The sequence below is a fragment of the Heteronotia binoei genome, chromosome 6 (assembly GCF_032191835.1).
Source record: "Heteronotia binoei isolate CCM8104 ecotype False Entrance Well chromosome 6, APGP_CSIRO_Hbin_v1, whole genome shotgun sequence".
Classification (NCBI taxonomy): Eukaryota; Metazoa; Chordata; class Lepidosauria; order Squamata; family Gekkonidae; genus Heteronotia; species Heteronotia binoei.
Window position 1 is genome coordinate 5,085,150 of NC_083228.1, and position 8,103 is coordinate 5,093,252.

Genomic DNA, 8,103 nt, shown 5'->3' on the forward strand with positions numbered 1-8,103 from the left:
GAATGCCAGCATCCTGGATCGGGCCCTACACCAAGCCCAATCGACTTCACTGGTGGGGTGGATACAATTAGCGGGAGAAGTGGAGACTCACATGCGGCATGTCACTCTCCAAAAGACATCAAGGCCCCCTATTACTCCGAAGACCGGTGCACCCAAACCCAAGAAGACCGAAAGCCGCTCAAAGGAATCAGGATGGGGAAGCATCGCTGCAGTTGCCCCATGAGACGAGAATGTTATAGTAGTATTGAAGTCGGGAGAGAAATCCTGAGAAGAAGGGCCGGCGGGAAACAAGAGCAACCTGCACTGAGCGGCGCCGAGCGTCAAGTTGGAGATCGAATGGCGCCCCTGAGGGTGAGAGTCACGAGAACTTTATTTTTCATCCCACTAACTTTATTGAACCCTGCCCCAAAACACTTCATGCATGTAATTACCCCCCAAATGGTAGAGGTTCTAGGACTTGCCAAGAGCCCACTACACCACCCCGTCCAGTTCAAATGGATGGATGGGACAATAATAAAGGGGGATCCCTGCACCGAGCAAACCCAGTTGGTATCAGTGGGGATAGAGGACCACTGGGACACAAAGATTTTTGTAGTAGCCCCTCAGTTCTCGTTTGACTTGGTGCTAGGGGTGGGCTGGCTGGCCAAACAAGAGCCAAACATTAGGTGGGGTGACCAAATCATAGACTTTAAAGACCCAGCCTGTGACAGCCATAAGTAGCGAGACGACTTGGGTCCTGATCCACCCCCAGCAAATGAGAAATTATGCCTGACCATAGAGGAAGTGAGATGCCTGACCATAGAGGAAGTGAGATGCCTGACCATAGAGGAAGTGAGATGCATACCAAAAGAGTACAGAGATCACAAGAATGGTGTTTAGCGAGGAAGAGGCTAACGAGCTACCTCCCCACTGAAACACCGACTGCGCCATAGAGCTGATCCTGGTCAAGACCTGCCCAAAGCCAAAATCTACCCGATGGGATGGGTAGAGAAAATAGAGCTCCGGAAATTTTTGGATAAGAACTTAGCCAGGGGGTTCATCCACCCACCCACAGCACCTCACACCGCACTAGTGTTATTCCGCAAGAAAAAAGACGGGGGGCTGAGACTTTGCACTGACTTTAGGGGGATTAACATGATTTCGGCATCAAATGCCTACCCGATTCCGCTCATAAAGGATCTATTGAATACGGTGTCCCAGGGGGACATATGAACATAAGAGAAGCCATGTTGGATCAGGCCAAAGGCCCATCCAGTCCAACACTCTGTATCACACAGTGGCCAATACACACACACACACACACACACACACACACACACACACTGTGGCTAATAGCCACTGATGGACTTCTGCTCCATATTTTTATCCAATCCCCTCTTGAAGTTGGCTATGCTTGTAGCCGCCACCACCTCCTGTGGCAGTGAATTCCACATGTTAATCACCCTTTGGGTGAAGAAGTACCTCCTTTTATCCATTTTAACCTGACTGCTCAGTAATTTCATTGAATGCCCATGAGTTTTTGTATTGTGAGAAAGGGAGAAAAGGACTTCTTTCTCTACTTTCCTCATCCCATGCATAATCTTGTAAAACTCTATCATGTCACCTTTCAGTCGACGTTTCTCCAAGCTAAAGAACCTCAAGCGTTTTAACCTTTCTTCATAGGAAAAGTGTTCCAAACCATTAATCATTCTAGTTGCCCTTTTCTGGACCTTTTCCAGTGCTATAATATCCTTTCTGAGGTGCGGTGACCAGAATTGCACACAGTACTCCAAATGAGACTGCACCATCGATTTATACAGAGGCATTATGATACTGGCTGATTTGTTTTCAATTCCCTTCCTAATAATTCCCAGCATGGCGTTGCCCTTTTGTATTGCAATCGCACACTGTCTTGACATTTTCAGTGAGTTATCTACCACGACCCCAAGATCTCTCTCTTGGTCAGTCTCTGCCAGTTCACACCCCATCAACTTGTATTTGTAGCTGGGATTCTTGGCCCCAATGTGCATTACTTTGCACTTGGCCACATTGAACTTCATCTGCCACGTTGACGCCCACTCACCGAGCCTCAACAGATCCCTTTGGAGTGCCTCACAATCCTCTCTGGTTCTTACCACCCTGAACAACTTAGTGTCATCTGCAAACTTGGCCACTTCACTGCTCACTCCCAACTCCAGATCATTAATGAACAAGTTAAAGAGCATGGAGCCAGTACTGAGCCCTGTGGAACCCCACTGCTGTCTGTCTGTCATTCTTCTTTTTCTCAGGTAAACATGCAAAACTCTCACAGTAGAAGAAATTCTTAGACAGACTCCAGTCCAAATTTTATTCTCAAATGTGCAGTATATGAATATTCAAACATGCGGCTAAACGAGCCCTTCTGGAACTTTCAAACCTCATTTTCGCAGAAAGCTCCATCTTCGCATTCAAGACAAGGAATTTCATCACATCCAAATGCCATACTTCCCAATAGGTTCCCAGCACATGGAGGCAGTGCCTTTTTTCTCCTTGCCACCTGGAAGTTGGCAACCATAGAAGCAGATGATAATGCTGTTCTCCACATCCTGAAAAGCAGTTGTGGATTGCTGCCACTTAAGCAGACACTGAAGGAAGAGGAGCAGGATAGGTTGTTTATTTCCCCCGCAATAGGATTTGACTTTTAAAGCTAGAAGCAAGGTTGCCCCCCCAGTAGTACAGCTGTTCTTTCTATCATTATACACATTAGGTAAATAGTTCATTTTTGTCCTGGGCTTGCCAAAATTTACTTGGCTTGACTCCTGCCCTGGCCCAGGGCCCAGAATCTTTATCTCAGGGCCTCCCAAACTGTCATTCTGAAGAAGAGAAAAGCAACTCCCTTTGCGTTGTTTAAATTTTTTTGGGGGGGAGAGGGGTGTTGGGGGGAAAACCCCCACTGAGAATGGAGGCCAAGTGTTACAATGAAGGCCCCGTCCCCAAGAGCCCGAGCTGAGCCAAATCACACGTGAAGCAAGAACTCTGTGCCAAAAAGCTGAGACATTTTTATTCAGGCTTTATCACAGCTGTGAGGGGCTTCTAACAGTGATGCTGGGTTTGCTGTCAATGTCTTGAATGGCTCAAGAAGGTTAGCTGTCTTTGTCTGTAGTAGTCGGAAGGAGCAAGAGCCCAGGAGCATCTGAAAGGCTTTTTCTAAGCAGGGACGGCTGGCTTGGCGTCAGGGAGTGCGGCCTAATATGCAAATAAGTTCCTGCTGGCCTTCTTCTACAAAACAGAATTCTTGAGGAGCACCTTCAAGACCAACAGACCAAATCTGTGGCTGGATAAGGAGCTTGTGGGAGTTGCTGCTCATTTCTTCAGGTTTCTGCCACAAATTCTGACGGTCTCAAAGGTGCTCCGGGACTCCTGCTCTTGTCTGATGATGCCCATCTTGCTATATCTCCATTGAAGGCCCCACATTTACCTAGACAGAATGGAAATCCATCAGTCATGCGATGGTGTATCTGAAAAAGTGAGCAGTGACTCAAGCGAGCTCCTTCCCTGCCACACATTTTGAGTCTTGAAGGTGCCACATAATACACCACATAATATAGGTCCGTTCTCCTGGAGCAAATGGCTGCTTTGGAAGGTGGACCATATGGCATTCCATCCCTCTGAGCTCCCTCCCTAGACTCTACCTTCCCCTGGCTCCACTCCCAAATTTCCAGAAATTTACTAACCTGGAGTTGGCAACCCTATGCCACCTGGCATAAGCAAAACCAACTTCTATTGCGCAGCAGTTGCTTGAAATGACTGCCTTCTCTATTGCAAGACCCAGAAATTCTGGCATGCAACCCAGGCCAGGCTCCTCTGACTGTCTGGGCCTGCCAGCCTGGGGCCCAGTAAGCTCAGCATGCTCCTGAGGCAGGGTTGACAACTTCCAGGTGGTGGCTGGAGATCTCCTGGGGATCACATAAAGCAACATCAAGGAAAGGACCTTTGGGTGTGAAGCCCAGGGGTTGCTTTCGCAAAACCTGTGTGGATTTGCTGAGGTGATTTTTTAGCGACACAAATGGGGGCTTGTGAAACTCACCGGGGGGGGGGGGCGGTCTCATATTTCTCCCCTCATGGCTGAGCTGGCGAGCTCCAAGCCTGACCCCTGCTGCCCCCAGGTCCGGGGAGGCCACTGTGCTGTTCTGCTGAGGTCCTCTTCTCCTGACCCCAGTCTAGGGTTGCCAAGTCCAATTCAAGAAATATCTGGGGACTTTGGGGGTGGAGCCAGGCGACATTGAGAGTGGAGCCAGGATCAAGGCTGTGACGAGCATAATTGAACTCCAAAGGGAGTTTTGGCCATCACATTTAAAGGGACGGCACACCTTTTCAATGCCTTCCTTCCATAGGAAATCATGAAGGATAGGGGCACCTTCTTTTGGGGCTCATAGAATTGGACCCCCTGGTCCAATCTTTTTGAAACTTGGGGGGTATTTCGGGGAGAGGCACTAGATGCTATACTGAAAATTTGGTGCCTCTACCCTAAACAACAGCCGTCCCCCAGAGCCCCAGATACCCGCGGATCAATTCTCCATGATTTTCTATGGGAATAAATCTTCATAGGGAAAGAGTTCCCAGCAGACATTTCCCTCCCCTCCCCCCGCTTTCTGACAACCCTGAAGCGGGGGGAGGGCCTCCAAACCGGGGGATCCCCTGCCCCCACCTGGAGATTGGCAACCCTACCCCAGTCGCCATGGCACCCAGGCCCACAGCTTCAGCTTGCTCCATGAGAATGGTGTCGTTCTCTCCACTTCCTCAGCTTGTCCAGCGATTCTCCTGAGCTTTGTAGCCCCTCCAGCTGTGAACTCGATGCAGCTCCCTGAATGCTGCTCCTACCAAGTCTCCTCTGAGGAACACCAGAGGCATTTCACTTTGTGGGAATTAACCTCCTTGTGTGTGTGTATGTGGGGTTTTTTTTGTCAAAATGGCAAGATTTTCCAGCATACTTTAGGGGTTGCCCAAGCTCACAGAAAAGTCTGTTTTGGGTAAGTGTGGCCCCAACCCACCGATTAAGTATCCATAGACAGAGACCACACTTGGGAAATAGACATAGAGATAACTCACTGAGATGAATTACCAAAAAAATATTTTATTCCTTCCTCTAGTCTGTGTGCAGTTATACAAAAAATTACATACATAGTCAACTTTTCTTAAATATTCTGTTTATTTTGCCCAGTCCTTTTCCAAGGCTGTCCAGTGCTCCATAACTGATCCTTTGGCGCCATCTAGTGGCTGAATAAAGTTTTGACTGCCAGAATTCAGGACAACTGGAACTAAGAATTCCTTGAAAACTTTGTATGGAAGGCGGCTAAGAAAAAGCTTTGCCTGAAAGGTGCCTAAGAAAAAAGGGCCTAAAACTGATAATATTAATATTGCAAGATTGATGTTGCAGTCTGTTGCTTGGAAGTGGAACGTGTCACCAAATCCCAGCTTCTGGTGACCCTGTTGGCTTCCAAGGCAAGAGATATTCAGAGGTACAACCCTGCTGTAGGGTCTTTGAAGGTCTTTCGCCCAAATATTGGCCAGGGCTGACCCTGCTTAGCTTCTGAGATCTGATGAGATCAGGCTAGCCTGGAGTATCCAGGGCAGGAGAAACTCATCTGCAAGAGTTAGTTACCTTTGAGTTAAGACATCTGGGGTAGGGCTGCAAAGAGTTTTGATTGCTAAAGTCTAGTGCTGCATACAAAGTTTTGCCACTGCTGCTAAATTCCATATGTAAGGAAAGGAGGAACAAAGCAGCACCCCTATATTTAATGAACGATGTGGATTTCTGACTTAACACATTGGATCCAGTAGAAATTTCCACTGATTGAAGAGGGGGTGGGGGGTTGCTGATTTCTCAACCGTCTGTCCCCTCACTCCATGGCAGACCTCTGATGGTTTCGTGCATGGACTCTTATCTGGGAGAACCAGGTTTGATACCCCTCTCCTCCACTCACAGAAGAAGAAGAAGAAGATATTGGATTTATATCCCGCCCTCCACTCCGAAGAGTCTCAGAGCGGCTCACAATCTCCTTTCCCTTCCTCCCCCACAACAGACACCCTGTGAGGTGGGTGGGGCTGGAGAGGGCTCTCACAGCAGCTGCCCTTTCAAGGACAACCTCTGCCAAAGCTATGGCTGACCCAAGGCCATTCCAGCAGGTGCAAGTGGAGGAGTGGGGAATCAAACCCGGTTCTCCCAAATAAGAGTCCGCACACTTAACCACTACACCAAACTGGCTCTCCTGGGTCAGCCGTAGCTCCTGCAGGGTGTCTGTTTTGGGGGAAGAAGATAAAGGAGATTGTATACCGCTCTGAGACTCTGATTCAGAGTGAAGGATGGGGTATAAATCCAATGTCCTCCTCCTCCTACTACTACTACTTGAAGCTGCATTGGGAGAACAGAGGCAGGACTAAAATCTGCTGACTAAAATCCCTTCAATTCATCAGTGGGGATTTTATGAGAAATCCAGCCTTTTTGAGGGGGCCTGGGGGGTATCTGCCAAACCACTGCTTTCTCTGTGTGAAAACCACACTAACACAGATACGCCCTGAGTGGTTTTGAGCGTGTGTATGGAGATGCAGAGGAAAATATTTGTTCCAATTTTAGATTCAGGATCTGGGGGATTTTTTTCTGAGACTGCTGATTTTGGGGTCAGATATTACTCATTCAGGATTCAATTCTGTGTGGGTGTTTTGGGCTCCAGAGTCTTGGGACAATTCATTTCAGTGGGGAATCTATTTGAAGGTCTTTATAAAGATAATGGCGCCTCTTTATAAAGCAGCTCTTTATAAACATAATGGCACCAAATTGGCACCTGAAGGCCCCCTCTGTTTAAAGCTGATTGAACAAAAAGGGGGTTGATTTGATTTTACAAACCTCCTGAAATAGCTGCCCTTTTGCCCAGGCATGCTGCTCGGTTCCGATTCTGATGGTTACCATACCAAATCTTTAATGGCATAACAGTTGCAAATAAAAATACACAGAATATAAAAATTTAAACATTGGAGATTAAATCAAAATGAAACCGAGCTTACAGATGCATTCATACGCGGTCAGATTTAAATTTAAGGATGTCAGCCAAAACTTTTGCCACAGCCTCGCTAACCTCCCCCTCAGTATCATTCAATAAATAATAACAGGCTCTCTGGAAGATGATACAAGAAGAAATCTCCAAAATTTTGGGTTATGACTTTAAAAAAATTGCAGAGACTTTCCTATTTGGATTACAATTGGAAAAATTTCCAAAGGAAGACAGGACTTTAATTTGGTACTTGCTCTCAGCTGCTAGGACATTGTATGCGCAGCTGTGGAAACAAGAAAAAATACCAGAGAAATGGGACTGGATTGTGAAAGTTTTATCGTGGAGTGAGATGGACAAACTAACTAGAACTCTAAGATACTATGATTTAGATATATTCAAAAAGGAGTGGAAGAAATTTAAAGGATATATGGAGAAAGAGTGGAATGTAAAAAGACAGTGGACATTTTTTTAGTATTAATGAGAAGAAAATATTGAACTTTGATTGGTTAGGGGTACCTTTAGTATTGAACTTAATCTATAACTTTGGGGAAGTCAACATTGGAGGGAGGGGGGGTTGAAATATCATATGGGTTAGTACAGAAAATTAATAATTAAGTTTTGTAACCATATGTTATCAATAAATTGTTAAAACACAATAAATAATAACAGGCTGGTAGAATAGACAAATCTGGGGAGAAAGAAAGCTTGCAAAATAAATCTTTACAGAGATTATGATAAAAGGAACAATCAAGCAATATATGCTGAATTGAGTCGGGAATATTCGCTCCACAGGAACAGAGTCTGTCGCCTAAAGGGACTCGATGATATCTCCCTTGTAAAACTTTGGAGGGAAACGCATTTAGTCTAGCCAACATAAATGCCCTGCGATGACTTGGAATGGTTAAGTTTGATAGGTAATGGGGCATTTTGCCACAGAAAGCATAAAGACCTAAGGAAGCTGGGGAGCAAATATAAGGGTCTATTGGACGTAGTTTCGTTTCCTCCAACTCCAACAGTCTCAGTTTAATACATCTGAAGATATATGACTCATCAGAAGAAAAAAAATCATCAACCTCTAACCCCAACTGGTTAAGTT